Raw genomic sequence first — 22,346 nt, forward strand, 5'->3', positions numbered from 1 at the left:
GTACCTCGTTCAACTTCCTCTCCCTTCGACTTTCATTCAGTTGGTCAAACGACCGCGGCCGGTCAAACCGCGTTTCGATCTCCTTCTTGCAATCTCGTTGTTGCTTGATCTTCCTTTTGCGTTTGAATCGCGTTTCGCGACGTATCACGAATTTAAAGAGAATATTAGCGAAATTACGAAGACGTCTGTAGAAAAGGGTTTGACAGGAGCGTTGTAGCCGCATAACGAGCAACACGGCTATGGATTGGTAGTTACAAGAAGGAACAAAGAAAACGACGTTGAGAGTAGGAGGTTTTGTCTAGGCAAAGGCCGTGCAGCTAGCTTCGTTCGAATATAGGAAGAGGCAGACGTGGAAAATGAAGGGGTATCGAAGATCCCATAGGAAATCGTCGGGAATACCAGCCTCTGTTCCAGTCTGACGGAACAAAGCCGGCATAATGGGTGTGCTGGTGCACACGCAGCAACCGCTTTAGAATTTAGCTCGCGATGCTACTTCAACCTCCTCCTCGGTTATTCTTGCTACGGTGTGTTGCTTATGTACCGTATCTCTTCTCTCTGCTTTCTACCTAACCCGGTATTCGACCAACTACGAAGAAGACCGTTGCTCGCAGTAAATTAGCAATGTTAAATCGAACGACGTTATCCGTTTTCCCGAAAGATTGCTCTTTTGCATAAATTCAAAGAACCGCGATGAAACGCGAAGCGAACACCGCTTTCTGTTTTCTTCGCGTTACGTCTACCTAAAGATTATTGTTGTAGATCTCGTAAAGGCGGGTAAATTCGATCAAGTCGCTCTAAAATCACAGACTCGAAAACGATCCTAGAATACGGATGAAAAATGGGCACCGAACGCGTTTACTTTCGGTGTCCAAGTATGCAGAGCACTTTTCCGTCTTGTGAAAACGCTATAGAGAATTACGAAAAGAAATGGTGAAAGAAGGAAAGAATGGCGTTTCGCGGTTTCACGCTGAAAATTGCCAGTAAAAGAAAGCCGATAAAATGTAGGTACGTCGATACGGAAATTGAAGGGTACGTATACCGATGGACGTACGTACTGCGAAAGCTTGGAATACCATATGGTTTGAATCCCACCAAGATTTTATATTGCAATCGCTCCTACGGTCTCGATCACTTTTATCTAGAGCAATTCGTAGCCGTGCTACTTTTACTCGAATCCCCATTGGTCGCTCGGCTCTCCTTTCTTCTTTTCCCCCTTTTCCACTTTTTCTCTTTGCTCGACCTGAATCATCTTTTCGTGTGTGCCGATACTTTTGCCTCGGAAACAGTTACGAATCGCTGTTTCGTTCGTCTCTTCTGTTAGTGTTGGTTTTTTAAAACGTTCCCCTTACCATTTTCCACGCTGGATTGATACGCCTGGACCAAAACTATTCGTCATACGAAAACGATACGCGTCCACCGCGGCGCGTTACTCGATTTTGCTTTCGCGTCGTTTTTAACGTTACACCTGGCAATACCGTTTGTCGAACGTTCGAAACGTCGGCGTCGGATTCTGTACATCGATTCGATCTCAACCGAAACCGAGTATGCGCTATTTAGGTCTTGAGCATCCTTTATTTCGTTAGATTAAAGGCGGAATATGGTAAATCGTGTTTATCAGGGTTTAACCGAACTTTCGTTTGCCGGTAATAATGGTTTGGTTAGCGTACTTTGATATTCGAATAGCGTTGGCTGAAATATAGAATATTCGATGAAAGTTTTAGTCGAACCCGATATAACTTTCTACGGCTCTGTTGCTCGCTGTTCAACAGCGTTTGATATTCCCTGACGCGAAGTAATCGAAATTACGCGTTCCTCTCTCTCGAGTTTTCTAGTTATACACCGTCGCAAACGTTTCGACGCTGTTTTCATTACAAGTCTGGATTTTATCGGAGGCAAATCATCGAAATTAATAGCTGGCCAAGAGAAGAGAAAACGAATTTCAAGGATGCTTTGCCTGTTAGCGTAATTTCGAAAAAGGTGACGGCGAACCGTGGAGAATAAATAGGCTAGAAAGAGGTGAGGTAAAAGGTAGCGGAAAGAGATGCCGGGAGTGGAAAGAAGGAAAGATGACCTGGCCCGAGGAGCTGACTTTTATTTTTCTTCCAGTGTCGTCTCTTCTTCGAGTGCTGGCTCTGCACCGAAACAAGACTGGAAGGGAACTCTGTGTGTTCCTAGCACGATTTCTTCAAGTATCTCACCTCTTTTCTTCCTTCCCGTTCCGGGTCTGCCGACCCTCCCCTGTTCACTGTTTTTCCCTTCGCTCCGTCTCTCATAGATGAGTTGCTTGCTTTATTTTCCTTGCGACGTCCGTTCATGGAAATAAATCAGCCGCCACCGATGTTTCCTCGATTGCTCATCTTTTTCTTAGCTTTTGCTCAGCCAGTTTCTTAGATTACATTAAATCGGATAGTATTTCGACGGAGCGAAGCTCTTTCGCTGGCTCGGGTAAACGGGCAAAGTCGAAATAATTCAATTTTCGTGGAAATCGCTTAGCATGCAGTTTCGATATTTTAACTCGAAGAGATATTAAAAAATTTCCACGATGAAATAAGGCGGGACATCGAGGACGTTGCTACATAGCTACAACGGTGCTATAAGTCAAAAGCAGTTACGACTCTATCGGACTCGGTCCTATTATTTTTCACCCTTGGTTCGTTCTTTACGAGGGAAACGGTTCGAAGGGTCTCTTTACGAGAAGATTGGTTACGGAAAATGTTCCGGCAGATCGGGCGGTAGCAAAGATATGAAATCCGTACCAATTCCCGAGAGATTTTCGATTCCTCCTCTCAATAAATGCATTTTGTCTTCGTGCTCGAACAGGCTCCGCCAGTAGGTCGCAAGCTAGTCGATTTTCAAAGGTGGAAAAGTAGGTTAATGTTCTCGACGTACCTCCGAAGGAAATTATTCGAACGGATCGAAATATTCGACCGCGACGAGACGTATCTAATTGAGAAAAAAACAACGATTCCGCCACGGAACGGGGTAAGAGTAATCGCCGAGACGTTGTCGCGGGGCAAAGAAACGAATGGAAGCTTAAGAGTAAGAGGGAAAAACCGGAAGCAGAAAGAGGCGGATAACAGCGAGACGGTGAATTTTATCTTTTCTGCAACCTTGGCACGAACAACCCTCTGGTATGTCCGGAGGCGTTCCATAGAGCGTTCCTCTTGCCTTGAGACTTGAGAGTCGTTGGATGACGACGAACGGTAGACGAAATCCGAAGAAACCGGCACCGTTAACGTTTTAAACGGAGCAAGAAGAGATAAATTCATCATCTAAACGAAAAGTGTCCTCCTTAACTGACTTAAGTCATCATCATCATCATCATTGTAGCGGTGGTCGTAACGCGATAACAGTTTCAAGTCACATCCCCCCGGGATTCGCCGAAACTTTTGGTATATTCGACAAATTAGTTTCCCCGGCGTAATTTGCTCGATCAAACTTTTCTATTCCAAGTTTCACCGTGTCGGCACGATCGATTTTTCTTCGCTTCATTCCGTCCGGAGGAGTAAAGTTTAATCGTAGTTTAGAGTAACAGCGGAAACGAAGACTGTTACGCACAGGAATTGCGAAACGATACACTACGACGTTACGTTGTCGTTCGAACCCCCTGCTACCCTTTTCGTGTCGATAACGATAACGAGTATTGTCCGGAAAGGAATGTTACAAGCATTAAACACGGTCGTTCGTTAAATGATTTATTATGAAACGAAAACGCAAGACATTTCCGTAGAATGCGTCGCAATAAATCAAACGTTCCTTTTGTTCCTTTTCATTTTGATCACGAATTTCTCGATGCGCAACCGAAACGCGTTGAGCTTTTACGAATTGATGGTTTCCAGCCCGTCCAGTCTCGTAAAACGTGCGCGACTCTTCAATTCCTCGCATCACCGTATGGTTACCTATATTCCTCTGTTCCATATCAATGCTTTCAATTTATTCCTTTTCATCGCGTTACGTCAGGCTAGAAAATATAATCATTCTAATAACACAGATTGCAATTAGACCGTGTCACAATTTCCATTCGCAATCGGCGCTTTCCTTTTTGTGCATACGCGAATCCGGCAGCTCGATGCGTCGCGTCGCCCCGTGTCGAACGATAATCATATACCTTCGCTGCTTGTAATTATTATCGTCGTCACAGAGGGACCGGTGTAACGGTGTTATCGGTCGCGCGTGTTTCCGAGATATTATGTTTTCCAGCAATAAACGGGAAACATTCCGGGGATTATTGTATGCGAACCGTAGCTTACGGTTTATCAAGAAACTACCGTAAAAGATTACGCTTTCAATTCTAGCCGACTAAACGACGCACACTTTTACCTTCCGAATTTCCTTCTTTCTTTTTGGTAATTTGCTCTTTTTCGTTTGCCGTTTAATCGCGTTTAACAGATGAATTAAGAGTGTCGCGTAAAGTTCAAGTCTCATTCAGTCTCGTCTTAGGTGGTTGAGAGCAACGAAGCGAGTACATCAAACCAGACTGTTGGTTCAGTCCTCTCGGAGATACCTAATCCTTTTCCATTGCTCTCTCGAACCGCTACGTCTCGAAGCAGCCGGCGGGCACTGTCTCCGATACCTCTGGCGTTTCCGGTGCACCGTTGCGCATCCACCTGTCTTGCCAACGCTCCTCTCTATCTACTGCCAACTCGAGCCAGCTTTGTTGCGTGGAATTCTCACTGGTATTGCCTCGCTAGTTCCCTATACATTATACAATAAGAAGAGCAGAGGATTCCTCGGTGTTCCTTTGCCTGTTTCGTTCCTCCGGGAAAAGCCTCGACGTCCTTTAGGCTTAGCTTCTCGTCCGAAAACGGAAACCCTCCGCCGAATCTTTGCTCCGCATCGCGCCACACCGTTATCATATCGCATCGTCACACACGATCATGCAACTTAACTAGATTCTTCTTTACCTTTCGCTCTACCCACTTTTCTCTCGGTACACAATCGCGAAGCTTTGCTTTCAAGACAGTTCCCTCTTCGTCTCGAAAGAAATTCGAGTGTATCGAGAAACAGTCTGTAATCGCGAGTATTAGCATTTTAAAGTTGCTTCTGCAAACAGAGAGACGAGCGTCGAGGGAACACTCCGCGATTCTGCGATTCTTATTCGCATTCGAATGTCAACACGGAATGGTAACCCCGTACAGAAGGAGGGAATTTTATTCGATGCCGTACTTTTGTGCGTGGCAGCTCGTCGCGTGTCTTTAACGAAAGATGCGAAATGCGTCTCGGGAGTTTTCAAGTATTCTTAAAATTTCGACGCTCCCGATCGGGAATCTACTTTGGCGCTATGTAAGGAAACAAGAACGGATCGAAAGAGCCGATAGTATGCGAGCGGGACACGTCAGGAAGGGAAGAAAGCGAAAAAAGAGGGTGAAAACATTTTCGCTTAAAACTTTCAACGAAAAAGTTACTTCGATACAAATATAATGGAAATTGCGAACAACGCGTTGAACTTTGAGAAACTCGAATGGAGGGAAATGGAGTTTACGGCTTGCAAAATTTAAGGCTCGAAATTCTAGAAAAGATTGAAAACGTCAAAGGTATGAAGGGCAACTTTTAACTTGATTAACGAAAACGTTTTAATCCGCGAAATTGAAAAGTACGCGTATTATTTGTGTTCATAAAGGCGACGACGACAATGACCGAGCGGGAGAATGTTTATTTGGCTGCGTTCTAAATTGAACGATATAGGACCACGGTTTTGCTGACGGTGCAACAATTTTTCAGCTTCGTTTAATGAGCACAATTTGAGCCAAGAAAATTTATCGCTCGTTCGATATTTTTTGTAACGTACATCGGGAAAAGAGAACAAAGTTTCAAGGTAACCGCAGTAACCGTGTTCAGGGTACTCGACGACTGGTTTGGAAAAGTTCCAGGGAAAATTATCGCGATCCGTTGCGAGGCATTCCTAGCAAATAGATATCCTTTGCACGAACCTTCGAAACTATAAAAGACCCGAATTTACGGCGTAAGTGTTTCGATAGAATCGTGCTAAATCATCGATCGTCGATTCGTATTCGCGAATAAGGGGGAAGAACAGGTATTTAGAAAGACTAGTCGAACGTAGTATAATTAATGACAAGAAGAGCCAACATCCGACGTCTACCGATATTAATAGCTCCAAGGAATAAGGGTATAAGTTTGTTAGTCGTGCGACAACTCGGAAGACTAATGACCAAACTTTTGTCTCGGTCCCGTTGATGTGCTAGACCGGTGTGTGTTGTCTCGGCAAATAACGCTCGATTAACCGCGAGATACGTTCGAATTGGTGTATATCTACCGTACACGGTTTGCGTTCGATATCGTTGCTCGAAAAAAGTCACAAACAGTTGTGAAAACGCCGCACCGCATCGCAACTCTTTCTCCGTTAAAGTTGCGGTGTTCGTTTCAGCGAACTGTATCCTATCAGATAATATCCAGTCGAAAAATTATAACGGTTAACTGGAAAGAAAGTAAAAACAAGAAGAAAGGAAAAAGGAGAAAAGAAAAAAGGCGGAGGGAAACGGTCGAGTAGTCGGTCGTAATACTCGCAAACCTCTCACGACAATTATTGGGGTAAAGTCGTCAAATGGCTTTCCTTCGCTCGACCGATCTCGGCTCGTTCCGACTCCAGGGAGGAGAAAAATCATTTAGCCCGCTTCCTGAACACGACGGAGAGAGATAGAAAAAGATGGCGGGCCATTGGCAGAACGTAATTGGTGGCATCTGTGACCTACTGTTCCACGAAATTGATTCAAGTCTCGAGCCGGAGAATCGGGGCTAATGGGAACGGGTAACGAATCTCCGGCAGGAAAATCGCTAGGATTTTTCTCTTGCGCGGCAAAAGTGACGTTCGCATACTCTTTACGCTCGATTAACGATTTTTCGATTACAACGAATACGTTTCGATCGGATATCGATGGGGACCGACTGTCCTTACCCCTCTGATCGTGAGTAATTTTATCAATTTGTAATGTTAATCTCTCTCCTCCTGTTCCTGCTCCTTTTTCAATCGGTAAATGCTCTTCTTCGTCGAGATTATTCATCTGACAGAAAAGAAAGGATGCGAGTTCTTCGATATTACGATTCAATATTGCAAGAGAGTTATCAGATGCGTCGCGAACGTATAATAAGATGCAATAAATCTGATGCAAATCCCTTCCATTCATTCTTTTTCGTTCTAATTTGAACGCATTCTTCGATTATTCGTTTCCTCGCTGGCGAGGAGGAAGCGTTGAAATAGGAGGGTTGGAAGGATCGTGAAAGAAGCATTCGTGTCGGGCGACGATGGCGAAGAAGGTGGAAGGATGCCTAGCTCCCTATTAAATATGCCTCGGAAAATTAGATTTGAAATTCTTATTTTTCCGCGCGCTGCTTCCAGTTCTTCCGCTTCAACGTCCTCGAGTGCTCACCACTCTCCGTCTTCTTTGTTCCTTTTTCCCCGACGAGCTCCACGTACCAGAGAAAAGATACGTTCAAGCCCGAGGCTAAATACCTGTGTCAGCATTGTTAAGGTAGCAGATATGGCTAACCTAATAGTCTTAAATTTTTACGTTATGTACCTACCGCTCGCGGAACTTTCGTTCCCTTCTACCCCTGTCCTGCCAGACTTTTTCTCTGTTTCATCTTTTCGCGTTCTTTCGCTTCGGGCTTCTGACGTTCGAACTTTAGCCGAAGCGTTAACCCGTCCTTGCGGGTCGCGCCTGCTTTTCCTTACTTTTCTTTTCTCTCCACTCGTTTGGCTGTTAGAGGTCGAAAATCGACTAAACGGTACCTACCGACTTTGCACCCTTTTGCCCATTCTGCGCAGAGTCGCTAATGTTTTCGAAAGTTGAAGTTACACAAAGTTGTCTCGTTACCATGTCGTAATTAGCGAACGTTAGTCGGCGTGCTCATATTCGGTTCAAGTACTCAAAGGACTCGTTAACGAGGGTCGTTTTATATTTCGATAGAACGTTTTGCTCTTCGTCGGTTTCCCTTTTCTGAGACGCGATCCCGTCGTCGGAGGCTCCGTAATTCATTAGATAGTTGTGCAACATACACCGGCCGCATCGATAATCGAACTTAGTTAGCTGGTGTTTGAAACAATCGAATACGCTACCTTTTCTCAGCGGTGATCCGCCATTCAAGTAACATCCTGCCGTCGAATTTCCGTCGCAGTCGGCGACAAGAGGTTGAATAAGAAGAATAAATTATCTTGATAACTATCTCGTAGCCATTCGACGTTCGAACGCGATTAAACTTTGGGTGGGGCAAAGTTTCCGGTAATTTGCAGCTGCGGAAATTCCGCGTCCCCAATTATCGGAAGATCCTGCTTTCCGTTCCTCCTTCAGTTTTCTCGTCTTTCTCGTTTTTATCCGCTTGTGGAAACGGCCGGTAGAGAAGGCCAGGAGGAGAAAGAGAAGAAAGTCGGCTCGGCGAGACACCTTTAACGCGGAATGTCGCCTGAATTACGGCCCTCCTTATGGCTTGCCCGCGTGCACCGTTTCGAGACAAACGAGCAAGCAGAAGCCGCGAGCGCGAATTTCTTTGCGAATTCCGTCGGAATTCCGGTGCCAACCGGCACCACGGCCGCTTTTTCCTCCTCCGCCGCCTTCTCTCGCTGTTACTCTTGCCCGAGCTAGGTGAAAAGTAGCTGAGAGCGATATTCTCCCTTTTGCCCTTCTATTTTTCTGGAATTTCGGTAGGTAAAATGAACACGGGCCAAGTCTTTCTCCCGACTCGTTAATACCGCTTATTCGGCCAATTCTTTCTCTTTCCTTCCTCTTAATGAACTCGTCGTTTCCTCTTTCTTAAGCCGTTAAACGATAGTCACGCGTGCTCTTGATTAATTCCGCGCAAGGTGTTCGACGCGCTCGAGCGTCGTTTAACGAAGGAGAACTAATCGTTGTTCCCTCGGTTAGATACTCTCCGTCCTCCTCTTCCTTTCGCTTCTTGCTCCGTTGAAGCGAAAAGTCTGAAAAACGATTGGTTGTGTTCGCATGGAAAGACCGATAGCGTGGATCCGCGAAGCGGTGAACGAGTGCGGCGCGGCGGAAAGGAGGAGACGAGAAACGACGAGGTTGGGCGCGGCCCGAAATCCATGGAAAACGGGGCAACGACCAGATATCGGATGCCGAAATGAAAACGGAACGCGAATGCATCGACGAGAAAGAGGCGCTGAAAAAAAGGGTAGCACGAATCACGAGAAAACGTATCGACAATACGTAAACCCGGCACGAAAATGATTTTGTGGGCCAACGATGAAACGTCCGCGTTCTGCTCGTTAAACGATTACTACCGACAGACTTTTTCTGTCTGGAAGAATGGAACGATGCACCGATGCACCGATGCACCGATGCAACGATGCAGCGATGCGCGTAACTGATACAACAAAACCATCGACAATCGACTGGATGTCACGAGAAACTTTTACGTTGCCTCCTATCGAATAAAAAAACTTTGCCAATTCGTACGAGCTGTCGTACAACTTTGTTTCCTAATAGAATCATGAAATTTCCCATTTTCTGAATTAATTTTTAGCGCATCTAAATTACAGTTCAACTCGTTCATTATCTCTCGCTGAAGAATCTTAATCTAATATCGAGGTCACGGGTTTTATTAGCTAATTGTATTATTGTACCAACGTATTCCATAAATTTATTAAGAAGTTTTTCTTAATATTTCCAAGAGAAAGAGAAGCAATTTTAATCAAGCTCGGCAAATATCGTGTAATATGATTTAAGAAACGAGTTGCCGAGTAAAGTTACACGATTTTCCGATTGGTCTTCGATGTAGCGCGCGTTTTACGTCTTACCAGTCGGGTAGCAAAGTCGTTGCTTTTCTTTTCTACCCTTTCTTGTCTTTTTTCGCGGCGAAAGAACGACAAGAACGACGAAGGCTCGCGGAAAATTGGTTTCTCGGACCGAAAGCAAATCGAGAGAGGACGCGGAGCCGAGTTTTTACTCGAGTGGGCGAAGAAGAACTTTAGCAAGCCGTCTTTTCTGGGCGAACGTTCATCAACCCGAAAAGACGAGGAATGCTAGAAACGTAGCAGTCTTGTATTAGCTTTTACCTACTCTTCGCGTTTCATTTCCCTTCTTCGCGCTTCGGTAGGGAGGGAAAATCTATTTAACTTAACCGTTGCGCCACCTCTTTGGTTATTTTCATGAAAAACCAATCAAAGTTTTGCATTTGATAAAATTTTATCCGTCGACGGTTTCACGTTCGTTCGACGAGTTCTCAATTTTCTCAATTTTCTCATTTTAACAGACCTCCGGACTGGTTTCACCGTTTCCAGCTTACAGCCACTGCCACGAGTTCCAGCCGGACGTTATCGCAGCCACTCGAATCCACTTCACCACCTTCCTTCCGAGTATCCATCGCCTAAAAGTTCAGGTCAGTGTGAAACTTTGTAAATTTTAAGCGATTTCGAGTGTCGGATCCCTTTGAATTTTAATCCCCGTACTTTCAACGGTGCTCCGTACGCTACGCTAGAAAAAAGTGCTTATCCCTTTGGGACGAGGCTGCGTTTAAAATCCAATCTCTGATCCTATTCACTTTTATCTTTTATCCCATCATTTTCTCCACGCGTACCCATTATTGTTTCGTGCCGTTATTAAAATTAATTGTTGATCCAACTCGTTCACATTATTAGCGAAACACGAGCATAATTTTCAGCTCCGCGTCCGTTAATTTATACGTAACAGCGAACATTTTAACAACTATTTTGCAGTTAAATGTTTAAATATTGAACGGTAGAAGCGAGTTCGGTCGATTCTCTCGATATACCCGGAGAGACATTGTGAAATTTTCACGTATCGTGAAAACGGGAAAACGAATATAGTTTTTTCCAGTAGCGAGCTTTTCTTTGTAACCGTCTCTTTCCAAGTAGCTGGTCTGGAAAGAGGTTTTCGTGCATGGGGATTAACGAGAAGTACAAACTGAAATACGCGCACATACATTCGCGACACCGCATGCATATATGGAGGTAGTAACTAAACGAGCATCAACCTCGGTTATTGGTTCATTGATTTTTGCATCAGGCCGCAGCCTAGGTTCGTGAAATTGCAAATATCGATACTCGATGACGGCCTTCCGGGCAAACAAAGCCGATAATCCGTTCTTTCACTCTTGTCTTCCTCTCTCTACCCTCTATACCCCTTTCTTCGTTCTTCTTGATTTTCACTCCACTTCTTTCCCTCTTCATTGTTTCTCAACGCAAGCTTGCCTATCCGAAAGATATCATTGTTCGCATTCTTATCGTTACTCGACAGAGAAGAATGCAAATCTTGCCCTACGTTCCTCTCTTTAGACAACTAGGACTATAAAAAATCTAAGATTCGCTCGAGATAAAGGGGACAGAATTAAACCTTCCGGACGTCCCAAGAAGTTTCCCTTGAAAAAACTCGCATCGACGAATAGATCGAGTTCCATTCGAATCTAATTTAATTGAATCGTGGCCTTTCTCCTCGGTTCTGCCCTGATCGATTTCGTCCGTGTAACCGCGTTGCTTCGTTCGTTAAAAGGTAAGCGAGAAATGTTATACCTTCCCCTTTACATCGTGAGACCACTACCAGCGAACGCTAACAGGAGCTGAACTGCTACGAAATCGCTTGACCGCAGAAGCGCGGATGATTCGGTCTGACGGAGACTACGATTGGTTTCCGGGGCTCAGCGCCTCCGCCGGAAGTCACGCTAACTGTTACCAGCACGCCACACCGGCGTAATCCTCGGAACTTGGTTTAACGAATTAAGGCTCATCTCGTTTCGTGGTTAACGTGAATTATGATAGCCTACTTTGCTCCACTGATCAGCGAAACCGTTTTATTTTTATCTTCTTGGAAAGAAGAAATTTTTGTCATTTTTCGATACCAAGGGATTTCTTCGTTCGCAACGATTTACCAAATCTTCACCAATCTCTTCCACCTGTCTGTCTATCTTTTTACTTTTCCCTTTTTCCCTTTTTCCCTTGAAAAGCTTCTGAGCTCTTGTTAGAGATGTGAAAGATTGGATGTGTCATCGTCGAAACGAGGGTCGACCTTTGAGTTGACGGGATTTTCGGTGGCAAACCACGACAAACAGGCCCGATCCTTTCTGACCGCTAATCCATACTAGCGTTCCGACTTTCTTGGACGTGGTCCGCGTCTTGCAACGCCAGGCCATTCACCTCCGAACGAGCATGTCTGCGTGATCTATCCTTCTATAGATCGTCGCGATGTCCCATAAATCAGATGCCATTACACAAACGGGATTCATTTCGAACGAAACGTTCGCTCGGAAAATCAATTACCACCCGCGTTTTCGCTTCCATCGAATGGAACGTTAGAAAAGAGAAGGGGAGGGATGAAAAGAAAAGAAAACCGAGGAAACTGCGGCCGGATACGGTGCGAAAGATTCATCTGAAAATGGGAAAAGTAGCCAGCAAAGTTTTTACCAATGTATACGTTTTCCAATGTTACCACGGCGTCCTCTATCCGTCTTGTCGTCGGATGGCAAGGTGGAAGGAGAAACTTTTGCAGCTTCTCTGGCGCCGCCAGGGCGAAAGCATTTCTTCTCTCCCTATCTTTCCTCCTCTTACGGCCGTTCACTTTCAGCTTAGTTAGCGAAACGCAATCTCCTTCGTTGTTCCAGTAATGAGACGAAACGATAAAGTGGCACACTTTGAAAGTTTATCGGTGCTCGAAAGGTAACCGCTCGGCGTCCGTATATTTTTGAGTATCCGAGACACGATGGAAAAAATACGGCTGCACGAGAAATCATTAAAAGCGGCCATTGCGAAAACTCGAACGGATTTTCTTAAACGACACGATTCTCCTAGGTAGGTAAACAGCGATAAATGGAAAGGATATCATTTCGCTCGTGTCCTCTCCTCGTTCGATCTCACGAATCGGCAAAATGACGGCAGCCACCCTCGAGATTTTGATTAAACTCGCCTTCGAGACTTTTCTTATTTCGCCGTACGTCATTCTTTGTTCGTTAGATTTATTGGCGGTCGATTGCGATAGTATTCCTGCAAGAAAAGCCAGCGTCCAACTCGCTCGTCTGTTATCCGGCCGTCAGTTTACCATTAGGTACACACTCTCGTGCTCGGTGAAACGATTTGCTCTACAACCCGATATCAACTCGATAGCCAATTATCGCTTTACCAGATATTTTTACTCGTCAGCAACTAAATTGCCTGGCTGCTTGGCAATTCAATTTAGAAAAGTGGTAACGCGAAGGAGCAAGATAAAAAAAAAAAAAATAGGAAAATATACGGCTTCACGAAAACAGCATACCATTCCGGTTGACTTCGAAACAATAGAGAAGTGTACGTCGAGTCGACGACGATAGGGTTATAGGTTGCGCAACGCTGCTAACAGCCTCTTGTTCCACATTCAGGATTATCGTCGCAAGCACACGAGCCTTTCTTGCTTGCCAGTTGCAGCAAACATCACCGTTTCTCTGAATGTCTTAACAGGTGGCTTATCGCGGCGTACATCGATCAAACGGAATATACAACCAGCCGGGATAATAACGTACGACGTTACGTGCTGGTTGCTTTAATCGTTACACGCAAAGAAAGAAACTGACAAAACACGCGAATTAATCGAACGTGAAAAAGACACGAGTCATAGTCTACGGCGATACGGGGTGTTTTATTAGAGTAAGAGGACGTTGACCAGTTAGAGCATAGAGCAGCGGTCTCGGAACTGAGAATGGTTTGCAAAGTAGATGGAATAAGAAGACGCGAAGCAAGAGGAACGAGAAAGACTAGGACGTTTGTTCGCTGGAAAGGCTATGTAATAAATAATAAAGGTGGGATCCCTCGAGTCTCGGAATCTACCTACTGTGTAGACCAACTCGAAGTAAAGTTCCTGGCTTCTTCCGTTGTATCGTCGGCAAGACTTTACTCCAGTCGTAGGTGGATATTCCGTGACGCTTTCCCTTTTTCCTTCACCTTTCGCATGGAAGAAGAAAGTTTTTGAGACTTTTTAATGAAATTACCGCGTTGCAGCCCATAAATATTTCTCGCCGACAGTGCATTAGAAGGGTTCGCTGTTTCTTCCTAGGAGGAATGGTTTTTAGTTGGAGCTCGTATTTAATTTTGCTGACGAGCGAGTTACGGTGTAGACGACACGACGGGATTAGGTCTAAGGAATCGAGCGATAATCCAGGCTGGACGAGCGTTCTACTCGGGACGCACGATAAAGCCGGTCCCGTCTTTAAGTGGAAACGTTCGTTCAACGTCAGACGGAGCACGTAGCAGAGCACCGGTGTCAAGCTCGAGCGTAAGAGGGTGAATAATCATTTTAGCCCGTAACGAGGGAGATCTACTCGTAGCCGAGGCTCGATCCACGTTTCTACACCTTTACCTTTCGGCCAACAAAGATCTCCTTGAATTTGTCTGGCTCGAAACGACACCTGTTTCTTCCTATTAATCAGTTACACTTACACAACGTCTCGTTTTACTTCGCGTCGCGTCGGTAACAATTCTCTTTTGTTTTTAAACTTTCACGACATTCGTCAGCGTCCCAGAGAAGTTTCTTCTCTCTCGTTGCAACGTGTCCGATTATCGCGGCCGGAAATCCTACTAAATCGCAGTCATTAGCCTCGTTACTCGTGATTTTATTCGAAACGAAGGACATAATTACTGCCGCGGTCGTAAATAATCCAGCTCGTTCAGATAGCGTTATTTCGTTACGAACAATTAGACGGTGAATAACGTTGTTTCCCATAGTCAGCTAATCCTTTCGACTGGAATCTAATACCGTTTAGTTTAATCGTTTGGGAGCAACGGAAATCGGTACGCGAAAACCCGGCTAGTTTTCAGATCAAAGTACGTTCGATTTTCCGTCAATGAATCAACCTAGTTTCGATGGCACGGAAATAGTGGTCAATTTTCGATCGATTAATAATCACTGTTTCACCAAAAATCGTTGATCTCCATGAACGAAGAGGACCCGTTTCGCTCGGACAAAACCTGTCGTTTACGTAATTTCGAGTTTTGCGTCAGCGACTGTCGTTGGTTGAAAGGTCGATAAATGTAAATCGAAACCAACCATTAGCTGTCGATAGTGCGGATATACGTTCTGAAATAATCATAACGTTTCACAATTAGCGGCTTGGCCGACGTAACGAGAGGCAGGAAAAATCGAAGTGCAGGGATGTCTCGCATGGCGTGGCGGAACCGTGCGTGTATTTGCTCGAGTAACAGCCGCTCGTAAATCGTGTGGATATCGCATGGGCGCGAACACAACACGGGGAATCTTTAAATGCGGAAAGATTTGTCGAGCGACTGTTTAACCCATTTCGCGAGATTTAGCGAGATTTAGCGAGATTAACTTTGCTTGGTGAAAATCGATTCAGGAGAGGAGGAATAGCCCGGGCCCCGGTTCCCGGTTCCCGGTCCCTGATTCGCTCATAAAATGAATTAACGATCGTGGAAATAGATTTCGCGATCCGACTAGGACGGATATAGTTTACGGTATCTGGGAACAGCGTGGAACGACGATACGCAAACGATCAGGGATCGAAGGAGAATGGCTGGTGATTGAGGGAATACAGGGGTGGCTATCGTCGATTATAACTCACGTCGCAGTCGAACTGTCTCGCTGGGTTGCTAGCCGGCCGTTGGATGACCGGTGGATGACCGTTGGACTGGTCGGTCGGTTCGTTCGAAACGATCACCGGGCATATTAACGAACGCACTAGGGCACATAAATCATATGGCCAGAGAGGAGCAGCCAATCGGATGGCCCTGTTAGCTACGAACAGCCAATCGGAGCTTGGTTCGAACGGACGCGCACGTCGAACGAATCCCCACGTCCCGGAAATTACGTGTCCGACTCTAAACTCTGATGATTGATGAGTCGGTTGTAGCTACGTGGAAATAGTGTGCACCCGCTTTCTCCGTATCTCTTTCTCTACCTCTACCTACCACCTTTACCCCTTTCCACTAGTTTTCCTTCCCTCTTTATCTTACCAACCCCTCTTTACCTTCGAGCGATTTGCTACCCGCCGCTCGAAACCTCCTCGAGAAAACTATTCGCACGTTTGCCTCATACTTTTCTCTCCTCCCTTCTTTTCCATGCTTTCCCCGCGACTCTTCGTCACTGTCAGCCTCTATACGACAACAGGGATAACCGTTTCCGTTCGATCGGACATCGAGAAAACGAGTCGTCGCGCGTCGCGTCGTTTGCCCGCATAAATCGCCAGCGTGAACTTATCGATCCAATCACCGATTGCACGATCCTCCGAGGGATTTCATCGTTTCTGTCTATTTGCCGCGGTTAAAACAACCGCGAGTGAGGAAAATAGAAACGTGGAAATGTGGAAAAACCCTTTGAAATTTCATCACCGGTGGTTAGTATCTTGACGGTTTCTCTTTGATTCGTTCGGTCGAAAATGTTCTTACGGTTAGACGAGCTGTATGCGAGCGTACCTACGGTGTACTGTCATCGAGATCAAAGCGGTTGCGAAACGAGGGGATTTTAATGCGTTTGCCAAAGCGTTTCGGCCAAAGCTGGCGTAAAGAAGTGGCGCAGAGAGAAGAGAGCATCATCGTTCGCGAAATTTTCCTTCTTCTTCTTCTTCTTCTTCTTCTTCTTTTTCTTCTTCTGGTACATCTCAGGGATAGAAAAATAAAATTGCACTGCGGGGAATGGTAAAATTTAATGCGCGTTGCTCGTTCGCGCTCGACGATCAGTGGTCCTCCACGAAGCTCGTAGCATTTCCTGATCAGGGATGAAAAAGATTTGAAGGGAGAAACTCGAAACGTAATTCTTGTCTCTTAACGTTAACGCTGGAAAAATGTAAAAATTTCTCGAGCGTACCGCAAGGATTTAGGAAATCCTTGAATTCACACCGGAGCGAGAATGGAAAACAGGGCGAAGAGGTGGAGGAGGGAGGGTGTGGGAGATTATTTTTTAAATTTATTTTTCCGCGTATTAAGCTGCTCCGAGTTCCGAGATCCGAGTTCCGAGTTCCGAGTTCCGAGTGAGCTGTGCCGAAGAACAAGCAAACGCGAGAAGATAACGAAGCGAGTGATAAGCTAGGATCGAGCAGGGAATATGGAACGAGGTAAAAGCGAACGGAAGAAAGAGAAGTCGGCCGAGAGGGAGAAAGATAGCTGCCGCTCTCGAAATGATTGAAAGACCGAAGAAATTGAATTCTCGCATTCGATCGTGCCAGCTCGAGTCCTCTAATTGAACGACTCCTCTTCCCCTTGTTCCTCCGTCCCCTTTCGCTTGTCAATCGCGCTCTTTTGCTCGCTTCCACTTGTACCGCGTCCCCCTTTTGCTATTTCCTTCTCTTCTCTTCTCCTCTCCTCTCCTCTCATTTTCTTCTCGATCGTTTAAGCGGTGCTCTTACTCCTCCATCTCTTCCTCTTCTCCAGACGACGTTCTGCCAGCCAGTAATTCGTTTATCATCAGCGTTTAACCGTGGACCGAATTAGCACCGTGAACGGCAATCCTGTGGATGAAGCAGCGAAAGAAACGACTCGTTGAGAACGTAATCAGGGTACTGGAACGACGTTTCCGTCAAAAGACCGCACAAGAACCGTGACGAAAAGGTCCGGCCAAGCTGGAATTTCGTAGCTTAATTGCGTTACTTTTTTGCCCGACGTTTACGGTTTAGCATCCGCGTTTACTAGCTCGACGAAAAGGATCGATATAGGTAGTAGGTGTAGGTGGCTCAACTCGCCGTATCTCCACGTTACTTTGATATTCTTTCGAAACGGAAGGATAGTTTAGCGCGTTCTTCGTTTTCCTATTCACCGGAGAATCGTAAAGCAACGTTCGACTAGCAATAAAGCGAAGCGAGTTAAGCTATTCGTCTCGCGGCTCGCTCGGATTTCTCGCGAACCCGTAGGCTTTATCGAATTTGCACAGAAACGAGCGTGTACCAATTTCGTTGATCAAAAAATTGGCGCACCGACTGCCGTTGGAATAGTGCCAAGCCAGGGTTATAAATAATAAACGAGAGACCATTGTTTTTGCATTTATAAAGCTTCGAAAATACATTCTTCTCGGCATCGGGGACGAACAAAAAACCTTGTCCCTTCGGAAAATGATGTTGCTAGCGATGAAAAATTAAGCTTTCTCCGTTTGAAATTTTCATAATACGATCTACCGTTCATGGAAATCCATGGAACCGTGTAAAAACAGAGGGAGGAGACGAACCAATAGGAAAAACAGTATCCGCTAGAGGGAGAAATTGTAAAAGTTGACCGGCTCTGCGCATCGGTTAATAAATAGCAACGGTATGCAAATAAAGTCAATCGCGCGACCGTTTGAATTTTAATTCTTCGAAATATGAAATTAAATTCGCTGCTGCAGCTACGAAACGAACGCGTACGTTTCTCGTTGCACACATGCACACACACACACACACACACACCTATGAACGATAAATCGTGTGACACCGGTACGGTATTGCCGTTACCTCGCGGCCTGTATCGAAACGCGACGGCGAACGTTGGAAAATCAAGAGGGAATCATGGGAAAATGGCGAGAAAATGAAAAGAAATAGTGAAAATCACTGGAGCGGCTCGCAGAGACTACACGGATCGTTAATCGGCAAATTTTCACCGAGTTCCCTGTTGAATAATCGCCCGAGTGGTCCAGCAGCGACTAGAGGTGTAGTATATAAGAGCATCGTTCACTTCCTGTTTTGAATATCGAATTTACGAGCAAAGTTATGGACCGCGCCCACGAAATCTTTCCCTCTGAACCGCATTTCCTTCTCCTTGTCCTCTCGGCTCTTCTCTTCTTCGTCAAGATTCTAACTTGGCCCGTAAAACTTTGGTCGGGAACTCGTCTACGAAAGGCGGACTTCCCCTTAAGGGTTTCCAAGCGAGCGAGGAATACGACCGGGGTGTCGTAAGAACGATCGTAAGATCCACGATTCGTTTTGCATTCCGCGATATCCGTTCTTCGGTCCGCGAGAAAATCGATCGTTCGAGTGATTCGAGACGGCATCGAAGAAGATGCAAACACACCGGCCGGAAAAAAAGAGGAAAAATCGCGAGAAAATACCGTCGTTTCTGGTTCTCTATCTTTGTTGAAAACGATGTCTCTCGTTAAGTGGAACGGGGAGGAAACGGCGAGGACAAACGAGCGCGTTGTTTTCCAGGTCCGGTCAAAACTAGAATACGAAGCTACTTACTTGCATCCCCGCGAACTAAGGAAGTAAAGAGACGTGAAGGGTCCACGTTCCGCGTGCGGCATCCCCTTGCTCCCAGTAGGACTACCGATTTCATTCGACGTCGTTCACCTCGAGCTAGCCTTCATTTTCAGATCACGTACGCGCCATTGCACTAAGCTTTGCTCCTCTTACCCTCTATTTCGAAAGCACCGGATGCTCAAATCACTCTCTCTCTCACCACGTTTTCCCTTCCTTTTCATTTCCTTCTTCTCCTCTAAATTTTTTCCTTATTCCTTTGCAGTTCGACGTTTCCAACGCGAACGGATATAATTACAAACGTGGTTCAACAGAAAAACGGGAAGGTTTCTTGAAAACAAACAGAATTTTAACCATTTCGCGAAATTGACCGATGTTTCGTGGAAAGTGGCTGGCGCGAAGAACGCTTCGGCTTCGTTGTTATTTCTTCTCGGTGCTCGCAGAAAAATAGAAGAAAATATCGCGAAACGATCGCGACAGAATAGAAAACGAGACTGGACGACGCGGAAGGAAATCAATAGAGGAGAAAAGCAAAAAAGCAACGACCAAGCGGCGGTCAACGACGCGCGAAACGAGTCGAGGGCGAGGTTCTTTGCTTTCGATCTTTAACGAACGTTAATTACACGCGTTCCGTCGGTTGCTTCCGTCTTTATCAAAGCGAACCGCGTAAAACGAGAAATTAGAAAGGAACAAGAATCGGATGACGAGATTCGTCGAATCGCAATTACGAAATCTTGTTGCGAATCGAATGTATCCGGGCCCGATTGCGAATCCATTTGGGTTGATTCGATTCGGGACTATCGTGCGTCCCGATCGGTCGCGATTCCTCGGGATACGCCGAAGAATCGACAAGGTTCGGCTCTTGAATTTAATCCTATCGACGGTTCGACCAGAGTCGAGCATTCTTTCGTCGATAAGGGAAGAAACGGGAAGAGGAAAGAGGGAAGAACATAGGAAAAATTGATCGAGAGAGGAACGAGGATTGGCCGGTCACGAGTCACGAGTCACGATTTACGAAAAGGGTAAACGAGGCGACGGTGTAAGAGTGGGGTAGGTAAATAGGAGGCGGTGGCGGAGGCGGAGGCAGAGGATGAGGGTGGGAACGTGGAAACGCGTGTACACACAACAGAGCCCGTTCTCGAGCTTCTGTACGCGTATTTTGACTCACGTACGATCACCGACGAGAATATAGGGGCGCGCGAACAAACGACAACGAACGAGGCAAACGTACGTCCTCGATCGTGATTTTCGCATGCGCTTCCGCTCTGCAAACGAATCCCGTCCGAACACAGCACGTTGCTACCCTGCTGCAAGACACAGAACGATGAAACAAAACGATGTCTCGTTCCCGAAGACGTCGACGACGACGACGACGACGACGACCGATAATAACGAAGGACGAGAGTACAGAGGAGAGCGACGACCCGAATTCCGTAGCAGAAAATCTGCTGGGAAAATACACGGTTCGTCATTGTGCCGGGCGCGGCAGTATGATAAATTGTATATGTCTACAAAATCCACTTCTCGCAGCCGTTCCCCTTTAGCCATTTCCTTGGCAGTCTATTACTCGGCCGAGACAACCTCTCGACCGCGAGCATCGTCAGCAAGAAAAAAAGGTGGCCGTGTAACAGCAGGGTGAACGCGTTTGCGTTTGTCCGATCTACCGGAATATTTACCACCGATAAGAACCGCGCCTTCTTCTTCGAAACAAGGAATCGCCGCGCCGAGACCGATGCGATCGATCGACGTGGCTTTAGCAGTAAATCTCGCGTTAAAAACGAGGCTGCCCGCGGCAATACTGGGAACTCGCACGCTCGAATTCTGCGATTAGAAAGGCAATCTCGCGGTGAAATCGCGTGTTTTCGAGTCCGCGACACGAAACTCCGCGTCTAGCGCAGATCGGATCAAGCATTTTAAACAGAGCGCGATAGCGCGAGCAATGGCTAGGGACAGATATCCGAAGCTATTCGTCGGCCGTAAATCGTGATCACCGTTTGCTCGATCGAACGTATAATTGCGCGATCACGTTTGCCCTGTTTCCTCGCGCAAACGTCAACGGGAAGAAGTGACATGCGGAGAGAATTCGTCGATATTAACGGCAATATTTTTTTCTCCTTTTCTATCCTCTTCTATTTTTTCTTTCTCCTTTTTTTTTTTTTAATCGACAAACACCCCAGTTGCGTAGAACGGTATCGGCGATACGTTGAAATTGATAAATCGCCGTTTCGCGTTGAACAGCGGCGTGCGAAAGTATAGGTATCGCGGCTACAAAGAGGGAACGTAGGATTCGAAACAGCCAACGTGTTCGGTAAATTGATCGAATCAAAAAGCTTCGAAGCCAATTGATTCGGCGCACTGACGATTGTTTGTTCCGTCTCCTCTTTGCAATTTACCGTTCGCTGTTTCGTACCGACAAATATTTAATTCGCTGTTTCGAAATTCAGCAGAAATTCAACCCTTTTAACCGACAGGTTTTGCTGAATAGGTTGAAATCGAAATGAACGATTCTGAAATTCCTTCGTTATCTTCTCTGCCGCGACAGAGGGAAGAGCGTTTCGATTAAATGCAGAGAAGGCGAAAAAATAAACAAAAGAGGGTTGTCGCGAGAGGGTACGATAAAACGGCGCATCGTGCGATACGATGTGACTTTACGTGACGCGATATAGCAGGAGGGCAGGGAACGGGGGGTAGTTTCATGGACAACGGAAATGAGACGGTCGTTCGTCCCGCCGCGCCGTTGGAACCGTCGAAGGAAAAGAAGATAGGACTTTGTCGTCGGAGGGCAGGGCAAGATGACGGAAAGAAGGATGTACGGAGTTTCCTGATCGTCACGATGGCCGTTTTCGTCGCCGTTCGATCGATACCTATAATTCCGAGGAGTCGCGGAACGGTGGCGATCGATAGGGCAGATTTTCAAGCTCCGTTCGGTCCGCTCGTCCGCTCCGTTTACTTCGTTTGCTCTGTCCGCTCAGTTTGGTCGGGACGGTCGCACGAAAAGAGAGACGACCAGTCGGCTTAGAACCGCGCCCGGTACTGGACGTACGACAGAGACGGAGAGGCAGTCGTCTAGATAGGTCGGTCCGCTCGAAATTTCACGTCAATCCGTGGAATTAAAAGCTCGACGAGCAAATTTAAGTTGGGAGAAGTACGAAAGAGAGATGGGGTGGGAGTTAACGGTCGTTCTCGAGGAAAATTGACAGGATAGAAAGGTTCTCTCGTCTTGGGCA

General features: G+C 46.1%; 1 protein-coding gene across 3 annotated transcripts in view; it reads left to right on the plus strand.

Annotated features, from left to right (window-relative positions):
- The window catches only part of LOC114875599 (cell adhesion molecule 3-like), a 107,605-nt gene that overhangs the window by 11,864 nt on the left and 73,395 nt on the right, over positions 1 to 22,346 (plus strand). For 2 of the 3 annotated variants that reach the window (XM_029186045.2, XM_029186046.2), the window contains one exon: positions 10,225 to 10,350. The exons of the other annotated variant lie outside the window; for it this stretch is intronic. The gene's annotated coding sequence lies outside the window, so the exon portion shown is untranslated. The remainder of the gene's footprint in view (positions 1 to 10,224; positions 10,351 to 22,346) is intronic. 3 annotated transcript variants of the gene reach the window in all.

The sequence above is a fragment of the Osmia bicornis genome, chromosome 10 (genome assembly GCF_907164935.1).
Source record: "Osmia bicornis bicornis chromosome 10, iOsmBic2.1, whole genome shotgun sequence".
NCBI lineage: Eukaryota > Metazoa > Arthropoda > Insecta > Hymenoptera > Megachilidae > Osmia > Osmia bicornis.